Source organism: Colius striatus, chromosome 17 (genome assembly GCF_028858725.1).
Source record: "Colius striatus isolate bColStr4 chromosome 17, bColStr4.1.hap1, whole genome shotgun sequence".
NCBI classification, from domain to species: Eukaryota; Metazoa; Chordata; class Aves; order Coliiformes; family Coliidae; genus Colius; species Colius striatus.
The window spans coordinates 8806291-8825745 of NC_084775.1; the positions used below are offsets into that span (position 1 = coordinate 8806291).

The 19455-nt window shown below is 36.9% G+C and overlaps 1 protein-coding gene across 13 annotated transcripts in view; it reads right to left on the minus strand.

Moving 5' to 3' along the window:
* ARVCF (ARVCF delta catenin family member) overlaps positions 1-19455 on the minus strand; it is a 268860-nt gene that overhangs the window by 184132 nt on the left and 65273 nt on the right. The gene's annotated exons all lie outside the window — the stretch shown is intronic.

A 19455-nucleotide genomic window follows, 5' to 3' on the forward strand; every position in this document is an offset into this window, starting at 1 on the left:
TTCAAGCTCACAGGAATGGAGCAGGCAGAACAGGGAGTAAGACGACATGGGAAACCACAAAGCAGTAAAAAACCTGGCAGATCTAATTTTAGCTCTGCCAGCCTGGACAGTATCGTCTTAACAAGCACCAAGTGTGATAAAACTGATGAACAGGCCTAACTGTCAAAAACACAGAATCAGTAACTCTATCACACAAGTCTTATTTGCATCTTACATATTTATAATCTTCAGATTTAAGAGACAGAATATGGCTGCACATCTGTTCTTTTAAACTGAATGCACGCCTTTTAATGTAAGCAGCTAAGCAATGGCAAACACTACAGACACAACACTTCTGTGGGACTGCAAGCCAGCTTCCAGTCTGACTCCATCATTAGAAGGTTGTGGCAGACCATGAATGTTCAGATGCTACTTTTCTGCTCTCTCATTATATTATTCCTCCTGAATGATTCAGCGATGTCTCTGGTTTCTGTGGCATTAAAAATACAGCAAAGCATTGATAAAGTCAAAAATATTGGTCTAAAAAAAACTTCAGCTTGACTAGTTATTTAGGAGAAAAAGAAGATATATTTCATATAAGTATCTTGGAAACGAACAAAATATTTTGATTACCAGTCACAATAGTGTCACAGGCTGTAGGTGCCTCTCAGATCTCAAAACATACAGAATGAAATGGATCCTATGAATATAGTATCAGATATAATGACACCATATCAGCCTTGCCAAATTGCACTAAAGTATGCTTGCCTGTGACTCGCTAGAATAATTGTAGTGAACAAACAAAGAATATTTTACTTGATGTCAAAAAAATGTAATCACCCTGAGTAGGTTGAAATAAAAACCTGCAAAGCTTCTATATATTTTCTATATATTAAGCTGCTCATATAATGCTAATACATTTCTATGATAAAGGAAAAACAATTTGCTATTACCTTTAGGCCTCATCTCACAATTTTATTCCCTTAGAAAGAGAGATGGACCTTTCTGTGTCTCCAGAGGCTACCCAGACACTAAAAGAAAGCACAACTCTCCACTGAAACCCTGCTATTAACTTACTTTGATAAGAGTTTTAATAACATAAAGTGAATTTTATTTTAAATACAATTTAATCCACTATAGGGTCCACATATTTTTGTAGATTTTGGTAAAGCTATAGTATCTATTTTCATAGAGTTGGTATCATAGAATCACAGAATGGCAGGGGTTGGAAGGGACCTTTAGAGATCATCTAGTCCAAACCCCCTGCAGAAGCAGGTTCACCTAGATCAAAAACCTAACAGTCTCACTAACTATTAATTATGCACATCTCTATATGCAGGCATTAGGAAATTAGACTGTCCAACAACTACATCATTTTACTTTAGATGTTAAAAGAAATCACTAAACCCATGGAGGTTTAAATCAATAAGAGAATTAAACTACACATTTAGGTGAGGTCAAAATCTAAGGCCAAGGCCACAATAAATCTCAATGTCACTGTGTTCATTGGCACTGAGACCTACAAATTGTAATAGCTCTTTGCTGGTGGAAGTCACAATCGACCGTTCTTTCATTAAAAGTTGTTTATGAATATGACTGAGCTTTCATTAGGTGTCTGCAATTTACAGTTTTGAAGGGCAGATTTTAATTGTATGTGTGTCAATCATAAACTCATCCAATTGTCATGGAAACACAGTCATTCCAATGTACAATGATTAACTTGGCTGGTAGAACAAAAGTTTTATTGCTGCAATTTACTGAAACTGTCTGGTTTGCATATATTAAGCTGAATAGAATCACAGTAATGGCTGTGTTGCTGGACACAATGCTCTGCCAAGACTTTAAATGGATTTGATACTTAATTCTTTGTAGAAAACATGCATTATTCTGATTGTATTTAAGCTAGCAGGATGTTATAAGGCATACTTCAATTCTGTAAGGCTCTCATGTTTTTGTCTGCCCTCAAACATAACTAATTACGTTAATAGGGTCAATTCAGACAATTTAAGGCAGAAGCAAGCCATATCATGCTTAATACACTGCTTTGACAAATAATTTGATTCTTATAATAGCAATTAATGTGATATTCCTATATCTAATATGATCTCTGTATATCTCTGACAGGTGATTTTCAAAGCAGTCACAACAGTCAGGTCAGAGTTGCTTTTCCAATACAAGAACCCCACTTCCCTCGCAACTATTTCTCAAAAATCTGCTTTGTGATCTGTAATTACAGCTATCCTCACAATGACATGAATGTTGGCTGTGAGGCAGTGAAATGCTGCTAGCATTGTTTTGCAGACTGGGAGATGAAACAGAGAAACTCAGACCCAAGTTCACCAAATTCTTTAGGTACCTACATGCTGACTGTAGAGGAGTTAGGACTAGCTCATCTAAAGTAAACCAGAAAACCAGGTAACATAGAAAACTTATAGGAAGCTTCCATATAGGTCTTCCCAGATCCTCCTATACTTTCTTTTTTCTAAGTGTTTCATTTGTTAAATTAATGCCTTGAACTGTGGCCATTCTTTCCCTTCTTACAAACCTATGCACACAGGTTATCACTTCTGTTTTGCTATCCATGCTTTGACTGGGTTATTCCTTTTTTTTTTTTCACTACCATTGTGAATAAATTACAGCAGGAGCATTAACTGTTTAGAAACTGATGGGCACATAGTAGTCAGCAAGTCAAACGTAAAAAATCCATATTCCTTATTTATACACATTCACCATGGAGCATATACAGGCATGGCTCCTTTGCTGCACAAAGATGGCACAGTGTCTGTCTGCTGCAACAACACATGAACCTTCAAATCCTAAATGAGTATTTTATCCACTGAAGGAGAGACCTGTAAAAGCCCTAGTCTGCTATCCAAAGGCCATCCTTTTAACAGGCTGCAGTTACTGACACTTTTCAAAGCACAAATGTCATAAGAATGCTTGGTCCATAATATCTGTAATGACATAATCATGTAATAAAATGAAATTATTTAGACTGGCTCTGACAGTGAGCTCAGTTTCAGGAGCTGGCTGCTGAAATGAGTATATATAATTTGTTTGTATATATATATATTTGTTTACATGCATCTATAATTTGGATACAATGGAGATACCACAAACACAAAACCCTAGCATTTAGTTTCACATCTTATTTTCTTAGTTGCACCTAAGTCCACAGTTGTGAAAGATTAAAAAGAGGAATTTGAAGAGTTCAGTGCAGTAACATTTATTCATATGTTTAAAAAGGGTGGCATCCCCCCCGTCCCAAAAATGTTAAGAAGAAAGAAAACTGTATTATAGAGAAGACTGTATACAGTAGCAAACAGCATCTCCAGATTCCAGCTGTACTGAAGTGAAAGCATGAAATATATTAACCCCTTTGAACCCCTTTTTGAAATCTATCAGTCAGTCATGCCAGAAGCAAAAAGACCAAGTAAAGTGACCTGACATCTCACTACATTCCAAACCGACAATTTGCCAAAATAATTAACTTCCCGAATTCTTTGTCACAGTCTTCTTCACAACCTGCACAGGCTGCTGTCAGCAAAGTCAACTCTGAAGTTTTGAACCTAAGAAAACTGGAAATACTGTCTGATGTCAAAACCCCAAGTATGCTGAATATACAAAAAGCAGAAGGGATTTTTATCGTTCTGTTCATCAATAAGAACTTAATGAAATATCAGCATTAACATCATAATGCATATATTTTTCACTTATAGAGCTGTTTCAACTTGAGACTTCAATGTATTTTCCAAGGGAAATAAAGTTATCACCAGTAAGACACATCATAATGTATCCAAGGTAAGATGCACAGCAAAACCTAGGATTAGAAGTTTTTTTTCCTTTCAAGTCCATATTTCTACTCTTTGATCACTGTGCTGACTCCTAGGAATGGGAGAACCCCAAAAAATTCCATTAAAATTCAAACCTGTAGATAACAGTACATATTTTCACATGCATTTATGATTTCCTGCATAGACATTCATGTGCTCAAACAACTTTGAAGTCATTTGCAGAGCCTCTGTGAAAATTTAGTAACTATAATCCTTATTAACTGTAGTTTCAATGCATGTGAATGCCAAGAGATTGAAGCAGTACCTGGGCCTACTGCATGCACTGCCTGAACAATGAAACTGAATCTCAAGGTTTTAACTTATTCATTTTTACATGAAGTATGGCAGATAAACATACAGGCTTGGACATTAATGACTATAAGCAGCATGTAACTGGATCAAATGCTTCATCCAATACAGAAACATGTGTGGGTTCTGCTGTAGGGAGTTCTTTGCTGGGGTTTGTTTTAGGATGAAGGGGCAGTACTCCTTCAGTTTTTTTTGGTCTGAGGTTTGACTGTTCAAAAAGGTGACAGAATTGTTTCATCCCCATCTTGAAAACACACTGAAGCAATAATAGAGTGATTGTATGAAGAATAGTCTTGTGTGTTGCTCTGCACAATTAAGTTTGTCACTGTTGATGTAAAACCTCATGTTATAAAACTCTTTTGCACTGTCTCATACACAAGACAGTTGTTACAAAAGGCAGGATCAGATACAGTCCCTCGGTTATGGAAGTGGAATGTTGGAGTAAAATAAAAGCAAACAAATTGTCGAGCTGTCTCTGAAACTGTGGGTCATTTTAAAATCACAGTTCAATGGAAATAATTAAACTAATTTTAGGGTGTAGAGGAATACTTTTTCATGATTTGGAGAAAAATATCCTCAAGTGAATATCTAATCATTTTATATTTTCTTTTCATTAAAGTGGATGCAGTTAAATCAAATGAAGTAAACTTGGTACACTGTTCATCTTGAATTTTATCTAGTAATTTAAGTTACCCAGTCATAACCCTGAAATTTCATTCCCCTGCCATAGCTGTACTAAGTTTTTACATCTACTGCAAAATTGTGTAACCTTCACATTATTCTTTCTCTACATAAAACTGCTCTTCTGAGTACAATTGAGAAAGAAATCAGATCATTAAAAAAATCCTCTTTATCCAGAAACACATGAACAAAGCTAAAAATGTCATTCTAACTGCTATGTTTTCCTTTCAGTTTATAATACCAATTACTCAGAACCGCTCACCATCAGCAGCCCTTGGACTTAAAATTTCTCCACTCTATTAATACACATACCATTCAGGACAATGGGTACTGGGGAAGATCCTCATTACACAGAGAACTAGTCCCCTTTGTGCTTGAAATTTACAACTAAATGCATAGACTGTGTCAAAGTTTACTTTGAAGAACAAAGCAGTGACAGTTAACATGTTTCATTAAATAATGAGAAAAGAATGGGTGCCGGATTGTACCCTGTACTCACGTCATTAGTGCTACTGGTGCTGGGAAAACTGGCCACGAGTGCGACTGCCCTCAAGCCACAGTTTGGCTTCAATGTGTGAAATTTCATGCTACAATATCTAAAAATATGTAGGAGCTGGAACAAATTCAACCTCACTGCAAGCCTAGTGAAGTATAAGACTGGCCTTAAATATTTCAGCTATTCCAGTACTTCAGACTCCTACTCTGTAACAGTGGCCGATAGCTGATGCCAAGGAAAAGCAGAAAGAGAGGCAAACTTCTAGTAGTACTTTCTCAGAATATAAATACCCACAGAAGGAATGTAGACTGCCATTCTGGATATTTAATCTAGATGTTCTAATACAGCAGAACTATGTATAGTACAGCCCAAATACTCCAGAACTCCATAGGAAGAATTTTCTGAACTCCTTGCAAGATGGTGCAACACATTGGTTTGCCACTAGATTCTTGAATGGGGAATATTTCAGTCAAAGGATCTATTTTGTAAGGAAAAAACAGGGAATTACATAATCCACAATGGATTGCAAATTTGTGGGATGCTTCTGCACATCTGAGTAGGGAAGGTATTAGCTTTCTGCATATTTTCCCTACTCCATTATACTAGTTTTCTCAAGGAGAAATTGGCAAGGTGACTTTAGATTTATCCTTCCTTCATTCTACCATAACATTGAGCCCAGAGCACTCTCTTTTTTCCTTTTAATCTTCTTCTCAGTATTGTGTCATAAGCTCCCATGACAACCTGAGAAGCACAGTTTTCTAAGAGAAACCTGAGGCACATTATGGAGTATATCGTATTTTTAGTAAGCTAAACAGAGCTAAGCCATATGGCCCTACATTTTAATGTGATGTAATCTAAAGCTACTTTTTATTTTTATTTGTTTTTTACAAGCTAAGACAGTCCTAGTCTTTACAGTATTTTGCACTTCAGATGGATCTTCTAAAGCTGTCTGTTTTGCCTGCAACCAACTTCTGATAATTCGTTCTGGATATCCTCCAAGACAAGAAAGAAATTGGTGCACTGCAATCTCAGACATCACCTGGGAGTTTCATAAACCAATAGAAACAAAGTTCTAAACACGTCCCTGGCTGCTGTACACTTCACCGTGGACGAAACTAATCTCGGGTGCTCCCCTGTAATACATCTCTATATTGAACTGAGTCCTTCTGCTTTTGTAAAGACAGAAGAACCAACTTTAATTAAGCTGACACAGACAGATTAAGTTTGGATCTCATCTCCCAGCCTCCATGGTAAATTCAAAATATCAAACAGTCAGTTATAAATCCCCCTCTGTAAGACCTAAATGCAGTACTAGTCCATGACATCAGAAGTGCTACAAAAAAACCCCTAAACCACCACCAACAAAAAACCCATAAAATTCACCTAGGCTTTTTTTGGGTATTCAATAACAATTTCAAATCTTCAGATTCACTTTTAAAAATAAAATTATGGAAGGAAGAACAAAGAAAAAATCACATCATTATTTATGTGTATGAAGTCACCTGGAGCTTTTTAATGTATGTAATATATGTCCATCTTAAGCAGTGTCCAAGACACAGTAGTCCAAGCTGGATATAAGAAGTATGAACTTCTATTCTTGCATGTCATTTAAAGGTTGCTTTCTGTTTATCCTGACTCTGTAAAATTGGGATAATTCAGAAATCTGATGCAACAGTCCTTGCAAAATTTTGTTTGTACTTTGAAGATACAAAAAAGCCCAAACAGTGTTTAACCACTAGAATTATCTAGCAGTGAATAAGCTACTGCTATAGAAACAGGCAGCAAATGCCTAAAGCACAGTTTCACTTGTTTGGATTGTTTACTAGATAGATTTAATTGACAGACCAGCAGGTTATTTTGCTGATCTCACTGCCTGTACTCTGGTTCTGCCCACAGATGAATCAATGATGTTCAAATCTTGTTACCTGCTTCTGTGGCTTCAAAACATCTGACTGTGCAAATTATTATTTTATCCCCTTTCATTTGGTAGGCTACCTATGTTATGCACAATATTGTCATGAAGAGATATTATCTTCTCTTTTTGCAATTCAATATACCTAATAATTAAGAATTATTTATTACTATCCCCACACCCGTCAAGCCATTAACCCCACACAACACAAATTAGATCTGTCAGGAGCTCTGCTGAGATAGAGTAGGATCAAGATTAAAAACTCCTGTAGCTACTTTAAAGGCTTCTCTTTTATGGTGGTCACTTAACATTTTTTGGGCAAACTGCCATGAGGAATGTCATGCTGTAAGAGCAAGAAACCTACCTTGGAAAATGTCAAGCCTTTCTTGGGGCTGGTGCCTGAAACTGCTCCAGCTGTGGAGTTACCCAGTAGTGTATGATAGCAGGCAGGACAACAGTGGGAGACATTGCTTGCTCTGGATAACACGTGCCCTCTCCTGGCAGATAGAAGCAATATTCTAGGATGGCTGGTGCCTGGATGAAGAAACACTAGTCCCTCTGACAGAAATATCACTGCACATTAGTAGAGAATTTTTATTATTACTTTTCTAGGACATATTCATGTACAATGAACAGTTCTTAATGCTGAAGAAAATACAATGAATACATCTACTTCAAATAACCTGGTATTTTTTAATAGGTCTGACTTCAGAATACATATAGGAATGTCATAGAACAGCTGCTTATTAGTTCTTAGGCATTAAAATGTCCATTAGAGGACCAAGACAGAGGTAGAAAAAAATTAGAATATAAGACCTTGTCTTGTTTTTAATACTTTTAGTTAATGATGGGCATTACTCCACAGGAGTTACATATTCCCAATCCACTGAATAAGTAAAGTAAGATTTTCTATTATTTAATTCAGTATCCATTTAGCTCAACTGAAGGACTGATTTCATAAAATTCATGCTACTCTCTCTATAAAATTCTGCCACTCATGAGCAGACAAAAAAGCAAAAGCAGGTTAGGAAAGAAGGGATGCTGTTTAATATTAAACAGCATAGGTTTAATCAATTAGAGCCTAGAAGAAGGTTCTACTGAGCAGCCCAGTAAATCTGGGTAGAGCTGCTTTGAAACTACCCTCTGAGAAATGGACTTACAGAGTGTCAGCAGAACTTTTATTGTGCTTTTTAACCTTATAATTACAGCAGGTTTAGAGTAATTGCCTCAGAGTATTTTATGGGGCCTTTTAGTTATGCAATTTAATTGTTCTCAGTAGTTTTCGTGCTATTTCCACATCCTTAAGTATTCAGGCAAATGAATTTCTCCACAATAACATTTACAGAAATGTTAACACTGAGAAAAAAATATATATTTGAAAGTCAAGTTTTAAATCATTAACAAATTACATATGATGCACAAATCTTATGGCTCATGTACCTCATCTAGTCCAGAACTGCTTAAATCCTGAATATTAAAAATGGGTTGTGATTATGGAATAGAAATAGACAGACAGTAAGAAAAGATAAATTGATACAGGTAAATAAGTGCTCCCTTATATTAAAAGTAAATGTTCCATCACTGCTAAGAAACATCTAAGGCAAAGAGATCAAACTGGCTTATGAAATATTAGACTGTGAGACAATAATATGAAGACACCTCCTAGAAGGAATGAAAGTCTTCAGACAAAAGACAGAGGTGTTCGAGCCTCCTTCTGATCATACTGCTGGATAAAAAGCTTTTCAATGCCAAAATTGGTGCAAGTTCACTCTGATCTGATAATTAAGTCTTAGAACTGATACCTTAGTTTAAGTTAGGAAGTAAGGCATGAGCAGAACAACGGGTGTCTGGACTAATCAGGAAGGAGTTGCTTTGAGGATTCTAAGATTTCTCTGAAAATTAAAGCAGAGATTTTAGTAAAGAGATCCAAGCAAAGACTTTTAAAGATCACTACAAGTGGAAGTACCAGGGAAAAGGGCAAAATATGAAACAAATATTGCAAGTGTAACAGAAAAAAAAATATTGATTTCTCTGTTGGTTGAACCACTCTGCAATATTTTAAGACTATATTTTCTTCCTTTGGTTGTGGGAATTGTAAACAGCTATGACTCCTACATATCAAGAGTTCCCTAATAGATCTTAAACAATCTCAAACATACTGTAGTCCCTCTTATTTCTCCTCTCCTAAGGACATTGCCCATATTTGCACATTTCCCCACATGGAATTACAGCAAGTAAACATGAAGGGGAAATTAATCCACCTCTGCATAAGAAGAATTGGTTCCTTGTGGATTCTGGAACACTGTTCACTCAACACAGCAAGTATCACTGTTAACACACAAAAATGCATCATTATGAGCTTCTGAAGTGCTACTGCTTTTTCCAACCAGCACAATTCTTTTTTCCATGTCCATTTTTTCTTCCCTAAAGTTTGCATAAAGCACCAGAACTAACTCAATAACATTTAGAGGAGATTTCTCTTTCCAGATGGTTTTGAGGTTCTGTACCACTTGTCTATTTCACCAAATCACTGGAGGATTACAATCCTTTTCCCATCTTATTTTCCCCATGGAAAAATGAAAATGACAAAATGTTCCTTGCCTCATCTGTTCCTCATTGGTGCAGAGCTCTACAGATGAAAGCACTCATCAGAGCCAAAATCTTGGGCATGATTGAACTTTAAAGAAGCTAAACATCAACTGTTTTGATGTATAGACCCAGAAGACCAAGTCAATCACAAAAGACTAAAGTAAAATTAATTTGCCAGTCAGAGCTGTCTATAAGACATGACTAGCCTAAGAAACATAAGAAATTAGTATTAAGTAGATTGGATAATTGCTTCTATTGGACAAAATGGCTTAAAATTCCATCTTCATAGTAGTCATATATCTAAAACATCCCTTGCTCCATATAGACATTAAACCTAGGTATTTTTTTCCCCCATGCAAGGCCATTCAGTACTGCTGACAGACAAACACTGAACGTACAGCATCTCAAGCTGTACCAGATTTATGATATCTCATAACTGGACTATCTCTGGCATCTGTTTGGGAGGCACAGCATAAGGCAAGTTCATCAGTTCAAACCTCACTTATAAATAGATGGTGCAGATGCATTTCAGAGTAGATATTGTAGACTCTGTTTCACATTTGAAAACTTTGCATCTTTTAGGTAATGCACATGCATAAATACGAAACAAATACATAACAGCTTAAGAGATGCAATCTGCTATATTTTAAGCTACACAAGAATTTGCAGTTTTATGACAGCATCAAAACAGTGTTAGATCAGCTGCAGGTTAACACACAGTGCCTGATTTTCATTTCTGTGATACACTGGATGTTAAGTTCATGTGGCATGTAGATCAAAAGGTAAACTGTGAAGAATGAGTAACCATTGTCAGACAAACACGCAGCGCAGCACAACTGGCAATCTTCCCATTAGCAAAGTCGCTTGGGAAGGGCTGTCTATCATTCCCACCACAGGTATCTAGCTTTCAGCCACTCAGGTCCCTACATCATCAACAACAAATACACTTCCCAAAATGAAAGTGTCTCATAAATTCCAATCATTCTACTCTATATTGTAATTGTATTTCTGTAGCTTAGATTGTGGCAACAGGGAATGAAGCAAGCAGGAACAGAAGGTTAATTGTGAAAAGTAAAGTTCCCTTTTATACTGAAATCTTTCTGTTGTGAATAATGGACCCAGAAAGGAAGGACAATTGTTGATGAATCAGAGACAGAATAAAAACATAATCATTTGCTGAGGTCATTTAGTCTGTCAGCATTAAAAGATTTGAAAGCTTCTAATTTAGTTCTTCACAAAAGAAGCTTCCTGCTGCTAACAACTTCACAATGACTTTTGAACATTTAACTTCAAATCAAAACCAGTACTGTAGCCTAATACTTCTCTCTCAGGTACTAAGTCAAACATAAAGCTCAAATGCTGGACAAAAAGCATCACCAGATATTTACAGTTTAGGTAATTTCTTTGTACAGATAATAAATCAAATACCTCAATCCAGCAACTGAAGTCTGATTACAGAAATATCTTAAATATTAGTTTATGCATTCACTGGAGTTCTTGAAAGGACATCTACATCAATCTAAATCAAGTATTCAGTTTATAGATACTATTTTTGGTGTCTTTTGCTTCTGTTTTAGTAGGTGTAATGAGAATAGTAGTCACATTCATATTTTAAAAGAAAAAAAACCCCAACAGCTAGGTTTCTGCAATGACACAGAATGCAATCAATCTGCTAACACCTGATAAGTTCACAGTGTCCATAAAATGCATTACTATGTGTATGTGTTAGAAACATCCATATTCTTGGCTGCTTACTCTCCTATAAAACAGAAGAGTAGAATCACTCTCCTGAGATTCATAAACAGATTTTTATTTCATCCAAGAAAATCTTCATCCTTCTATTTGTAACAGAAAGTTCTCCCACCTCAACCTGTTCTTCTTTGCAGCTTCAATATAACTGTGATTCATGGCCTCATGGATAGTCCAGCAAGTTTACATTACTAGACACACAAAAGAACCCAAACCCACGGCAAATAAAATTTTCTGAGAGCTACTTAAAGCTAGTTAGACAAAAGAAATTAAGATTCATTTATGTTAAACAAGTCTGTGTTTTCTTTCTCTCTTATGTGTTCCAGAGAAGATATTTTCTTTCACTCCATACATCCTATGCTTACGTACAATGCCAGTTCCATAAGCCCTGACTAAAAGAGAGTAACTTCGACTAGCCAAAGAAATCAACCCTGCCTAGGCTCTGGGAGATTTGCCAAAGAAAAATAAGCTCCATGGTAAAGGTCATTAGGAATAAGAGACGTTCTTTACATTGTGCCGAGTACAAAGACTAATCCTCTAGAAGCATGCAGGTAGGGGATGAGCAAGCATTAGTTTCAGACTCTTCCACTCCTGCTTTTGTACGTATATTCAGGGAATCATCCATTTTGACCTGCTTTTCTTTTGTTTTTGATGTCATGCACTACAAACCCCAGCATTATGCTTACTAGGACAAATCTATTGTACTATGCTGGAAACCCTCTCTAATAGTGTGGGGGATGTTAGCAGTAAGAGCAGTAAGTCAGTTGGCTACTGTTACATCAATCAAGCATGAAGGCTCTGCTATTCTTCAGTGTGAATTCTTGATCTAACTGATTAGTCATACGGGCCAACTGTATTACAGTATTGCTTCCCAACTCCCAGTACAGAACTCCTCCATTTGGAGTATTAAAAAATCCAGCTGATGAGCTCAATGTTGCATGAAACATGCTTTGGAGAGGAAGCAAGGCAGCAGAGGAGGGAGAGGAAGAGATACAATCCCCTTATCCCCACAGATCTTCAACCAAAAAGGAAGTTAGCAAAGCTTGCCAATCAATTTTAAAGCAAATAAAGCATCAAGAGCCCACCAAGACAAACAGCAGAAAGCTGTTTGATTCAGAGTGAATTAAATACACAAAGAAATTAAGCATAGCAAGGAAGCAATCTTACTGGCAGAATCAGCATTCCTTTTCCTGTTTGTTGGACAACTGAGAAAGGTATTTCAGAAGAGGAGTATCAGTAACATAACTAGGTTGAATTTGCTTTTTGCTATGCTCAGGGAGGTTTTCTATTTCAATAGCCCTCCTAAGAAAAAGAAACAGACCCCTTAAAAAACATTCCCCTGTTGTTTTCTCTATCACATTCTGTACTGTTCCCCATAGAGACTTTATGTCAAAGGTGGCTTTTTTCGACTTCATAGAAAAATTACCACTCAGCTATTTCTCCCATCCAAGAAAAAGAAAAGCTCCCTGCTCAAGAATCCGATTTCTGGACTGCAATCTATTTCGCTCCTTTCCCAAACACCCCTACACATGCACACAGCCTGCTTGCCAGTAAAGCATTAGTTCAGGGACTTGACATGAAGCTACCATATTTTAGCCCAGAATGACCCTTCTTTCTTCTTCCATGACCTACGCAAACCCATTCTATATGCTCATGCAGTTTCTACTGCATTTTTCTTTTTCCACTGAAAGTCACACTTGGTTACAAAAACCTTTGAACATAACAAAGCCTGAGCATACCACAGCCAACAATTTAGAAGGATAAGCATTTCCCATAATGATCTCCACATTGTACAGCAGACAGGCACTAAAACAAGATGCTTTACCCATAAATGTCTACCTTTGGACAAATGTCTCTTATCTTACACTCTTGCCAAGAATTTTTTTTATTTAGAATTACATCCATCTTGTCTTTAAAGCAGAGTTACCAATACAGAAATGTCTTTCTGTTTTCTTTTTTTCCAGCACTAGGCACCACTCTCCTGTTACAGAGCATTCGCTTACCCTGGAAGTTGTACCCACTTCTCCATAAATGCTTCTACCATAAGTGACTCTCAAACAGCTTTGCTCTCCAGTGCAACATATAGAGAGCCAGATATTACACACTACACTAAGTCTCTTCTGCTGTTTAAAATATTCCATTCTCACCATACCTGCTGGTTTCAATATTCAGAAGTTAAACCACTGCTGAGCAGGCACCCACTGGGATTTCAGAGCAGAATGTGAAGAGGAATTACTTTTAAAAAAAGCCTGCAACGATGGAGTCCTGCAGTCAGAAAGTGCTCATTGCAAAGCTCTCTCCCACCAAATGCTGAGGATGAGAGAAACAAGAAAAAAAACTCACTAGACAAACCTACAAAATAGACATTCACAGAACTGACTGTAGTATGTATCAGATAAATAAAAACAAATCAAAGTACAATCATTATCAATAGACAAGACAAATAAAACAAGCATGCTTTGTCTGTGATGTTCTGTGGTAGACTGCTGTCCTCTATCATACATTCATATAGATAAAGACAATTGCAAAACAGAAACAGAAATATTTTGTACTTTGTATTCATTATAACAGGAGCTGACTTTTTTCAGTTTAATATGCATCCACAGAGACCTAACCACAACTGTCATCACAGCTAGATTTTTCTCTAGTGAGTTCCTTGGGAAAGGACTGACTTAATTTTCCTCATTTGTACTGTGCCAAGCACAGTGTGGTCTTAGTCCCAGTTGAGGCCTCCAGGCACTGTCACAATGTAGTCACCAGACAAGCAAGTTGATGTGCTTAATGCAAAATTTCTTAGTTTCAGTAGGCAGCTTGAAAAATGCAAAGATAAAGCACTGCAACAGTGGTAAGCACGACTTGATTGTATTTTTTAAATAGAGCTGCTTACTTTTGCTTTTTACTGCTTACTTCTCCATTTTCTCTCCTGCTTCTGTTACTACTTCTACCTGGGGATATAGGTTACATATACTGTTTGTTCGAAAAGGTGCTTAGCTCACCCCAGTCACAGCAGTAGGACAGAGGGTTAAAATGACCTTTTTTCTCTTTCTTTTCTTTCCTTTTTTTCTTTCTTGCTAGCATTGCTGAATGAAAAGGCTGAGACATTTCTTTTTTCAGGCAGTAATGACAGGATAAGTGTCAGACGTAACCCAAAAAAGTTCCACTAGAGCTCTCTGCAGCTTCAGTCTGTTAAATTTATTCATATTTGATTCCACCCTCAGAAAGCCAGTCCTCTTCTGTCTTTTATTGTTTATATTAGATATAGTGAGTCATGGAAATAAAGTGACACGAAACCACATTTACACTAAAGAAATCATCCCACATCTTTTCAGATTCTTTCCTGCTATTTCCGTAGCGTGCCTGCTATCGAGCCTCTGAGATTGATTACCCAAGCAAGGGCTAAGCGCTTATTCTTGACTCCAGTTATTTAGCTGCTCACATTCTCATCTTGGCATGCCAATTTAGAAGAAACAGATGCATTATCCATCAGTTACAGAATCTGAATGGGTGTATATAGGACCATCTATCCAACCTTTGCCTATAAACAACAAAGTGACAGCAATGCTAAGTAAAGATAATAACCTAAAAGTACCATTGTTTTCCTTTTCTATGTTTGCCTAAGTTAGGAATAGCCTAGAAGAGATGGCTATATCTCTGCATATAAGAGGTCAAGAGCAATCAAATGCCCTTAAGCACCTCACGTACTATGAATGCAGGACAAAACATCTTCCAAAAACTAAAATTGGTGTGTTAAGGTATCAGGTTGGCCTCCTGAGTTAGCCAGGTTAGGTAAATGGATGAATGAAGAAAATCTAAGACAGGGAGATGTGTTTAACCCATGAAGAGCTCAAGTCAAGAAAATGTCTTTGCCAGCTAACACAGTATCATCAGCCAGTATTTGGAAGTTACACTGCAAGACCTGTTAAACATGCAGGTAAATTCCCTTTCTTTGTTCATCCAGCTGCACAAAGTCATACAAAAAAACTCTGGACTTCACACTTTTGGTATGCTTCAAACTATTTATAGTATTGATATCAAGTAAACATTGAGTCACGGCTGCCCAACATCTGCCATTCCCAATTTCATCTAACTATAAGGTCACCATGGATTTACTGTATCTTGATCAGCAAAATACCAGAGTTGCCTCATAATGTCATACAGACTGAAACATTAAAACTTGTAGAATCCAGAAAACTTCTCCCCAAATAGTAAACTTCAACTCTTTTTATCCTAAACAGCAGAAATTATTACTATGCATATCTTCTACTAAACATATGAATGATGTGATTAGAAATAGAGACTGTTTTTTATCATAGCTACAACTGCAAATGTAAACATATTCTGCATAAAGTAGATCCACAGTAATCTTCTGAACTGCAAATTTCATCTTGCTCCATGCATTCTGCATGTATCAGCTTTAATAGCATCTGACTTCAACTCCTGCTTTTAAATTTAGCTAGCATCTCCATCCATCATTATTCAAACTAATTTTTACTTTCTTTTTAGAGTGATTCTGCTTCTCAGAGTTTTGTATGTTGTTTCTAATGACCCTAACATGAAGATTTTCACATTAAATTTACCTACTCAGTGTTTACACTACTTTTTACTGGCATGCCATGACAACTGATGGTTGTTTTATCATACCAGTTGGCGACATTTTTACTTGCTCTTCATTTATGTGTGTGTGTGTGAGATCAGAAATCATTCCACTAGAATTTCTGCTCCCAAAAGCCACAATCCCCTACCAGGTCAATTTGCAACGGTAAGAATCACAACCTAGAACCACAGTAACTATCATAGCAACTGTTACTGTTGTGTTTCTCAAGACTAAACCTATACCGTATAATAGCCATGGAGAGTATGAGTGCTCAGTATTTAGTGTTTTTTCTCCTCACTGTTGAGCTCAAGCTAAAAGGGTTACAGTTTACAGTTTATGACTGAGTCAAATCTAACAAAGCTTCAAACTACTCACACACACCCAGTCTTACAAGCACGCCATAAAAGGTTTAAAGACACTGCTTTGAGCAGGGGTTGGAATAGATGACCTCCAAAAGTCCCTTCCAACATAATTTAGTGATTCCAAGACGAAACACACTCTGGTTTCCACGGCCTTCAAAAAACCTTTAGGCCTTATTCCTCTGAATTTTCAGGAGGTCAAAATACTCACAGAAATCAGACATTAGCAATTCCTTTGAAGCCAATGGAAATTACAGCCCTTCATCCCTTCAGTAGGTTTTGGCTTAGAGATTTTAGTGTGACTACCTACATAAGGACAGATTTGGGGGTAAAAATCCTGGTGTGACTTCTTTATTCTGTCCCTCCCACCCTAGCATGCATTTGTACATACAGTCTCCATCACCAAATCAGACATGCTTTTTCACCCTATCGATCTGCACTACAGCCAACATTTCCTTTTACTACTAACCAGCAGAATCAGAGCACAGAAACCAGACAAACACTCTTAGAGGCTCACTGGCTTACCTCAACATCTGCTCCTATGCACCTACAAAGCCAAGTGTTAACAATGATGAGATAACCTCAAAGCTATATACCTTCATGGAAATGAGTTAGTACACCCTACTAATTAGTTTTATCAGGAAGCTGTGAACAGTTTTACTCAGAACTAGCACAAATACTGATCTCTTTAAATGTAAAAGACAGAAAAAGCTCTCCTTGCTTTTCAGTATTCAACATTTACTGTTGTGAAGCTTTACTTGAAAGCTGGTTATATAAAGGCAAAATGAGGTAACAAGCAGTTTCAGGATGGTAAATTCCATGCCTAGGCTGCATAAAGTCCGAGCTGATCATTCCAAATTAACTTACCTTACTGCAACAGTAGCATATGATAGTTAATAAAACATATCAAGCAGGAGTCTTTCCTGATACCTTTTAACGCATTTGCCAATAAGTAATTAACTTAAATGAAATCTATTTGGAAGTCTCAAAGCAGAGTATGTATTTCCAAACTATTTTTGCAATTATACTATACAAATAACACATTCTAGTTCAATTTCCACTGTATGGAATTTCTATCCAGAGTGAACACAGCTCTGTGATGTCCACAGCACAATATCCTCAGGGCTGCTACTACCTATAGCTGCAAGGGATGGAGAACAAGACCAATAGAGAGATGGAAGATGTCTAGTTATAATAATTGTAGTATTAATAGAAGCATCAAAGGATCCTCTCCCTCTGAACTTGCAAGGATCTAGACCACTGAGACAGAGTATGTTGCCATCTTCTCAGAAAAATTGCTCCCATGAAACACATTGCTGCTTTGGAAACGCCACAGGAGAATGCAGTTATCTCTTGCTCCCACTTAGGAGTTGTTGCTTTGCTCAGAACAGGGCTTAAGGCAGTAAGTGTGAGGAAGCTTGTGCTTCAGGAAGAGCTGGGAATTGTTAAGGGGTTCCTTCTTATTTCTTTGAAATATTTTGCTCTTTGTATGTTAGAAAACACCTAAGGGATACCTTCCTTCCTTCATTACGTGTAATTGTTCCATCTGTTCTGACAGAAGAAATAAATTTGGAAAATAAATTTCAGAGTGACATTCTGCTGCTATTTCTGGAAGTATTGCAGGTGAGACAGGAAAAATACAGTGTAGCTTCTTGCAGCTAAATTCCTGTGAATTGCAGAAAAAGGGTAGACTTTGTATCAGTGATGGGAGTTTTTATCCCCGAAACTGTTGCTGATTTCCTTTATGGCTTAATTTTTACTTCTGTACCTTAGTTCTTTTATTTATAAAATGAGAAGACCACCCTTAGAGGTATAGCTCAATCACATAAAAGTAGTTAGAAATCAAATCTACTTTGATTTCTCTTGCAGCTAATTATTTTTTAAAACATGGTACTTTCTATTTTCCTGAGTGAATTAAGAGTAGAGAAGCTAACATGCTATGAACATTGCTAAAACCCTGTATGCACCAGACTCCAAACATCACTTGCTCCCGAGTGTACCACAAAATCAAATAGTCTTCTGACCATGCTGTGAAATGGTAATGTTCTAACATCATATTTGATTTACTTATTTAATAATAACGCAATCAATGGACAAACAAAATGTTACTGTTTGCGTTGTTACCAGAAAAGGAAACACAGGAAGCATTCGCCAATGATCTCACCAGTCATGTTTAGTTACAGTTCTTCAAATACAGTCCTAAACAATCTTCAGTGACAGTAAAATAACCTCTTTGGTTTTGGTCATTATCTAAGAGTGGGAGAAAATCCTACACACTTAAAGCAATTTCTGGAACTATCTTTCAAACCCCAGTTTTTGGATCAATAAAGATAATGAAAAAAAAATCAAACCCAAACCAAAACAAAAAAACTACACATAACACAAAACCAACACAATATGGCTCTGGGAAATTTTTCAAGCTCTTTCTTTGTATTTTCCGTGCACAATTAATGACATGCAGAACTTCCTCTGCAGCTGGGATACATTGTGACATCTCTGAAGGAGCAATCATGGGAATTGAGGTTTTTATTAAGGCTGTTTAAGAAATATTGTAATGAAACAAGAAAATTTAAAGGTTGAAGGATCTGAACATGAATTAAACATTACCCTTAACTCTGATGTAAAATAAAAATGTTTGTTCTTGCTGTTGATTTCACCTACTCCTACATGAAAGGTGAAGGCTGAACATACATCATTCGTGTTTTTATTTGGTTTTAAGTCTTGATGCAACAGATATACCTACCCACATGTACAATACTGGTTTATTAAGCTCCTGTATCAATGTCTACTACTTTCACAGGGACAGCTGATACTGAAGTGATGGAAGAAACTGTTCTGACAGCACCTCGCTGCAGAATGTCCCCCTGAATGCTTCATCATTCCACAATCTTCTATCACCCTCATAGTGACTTCATGCTTTCAAATAAGTGATTCTTTAACCCTCCCAAACACAA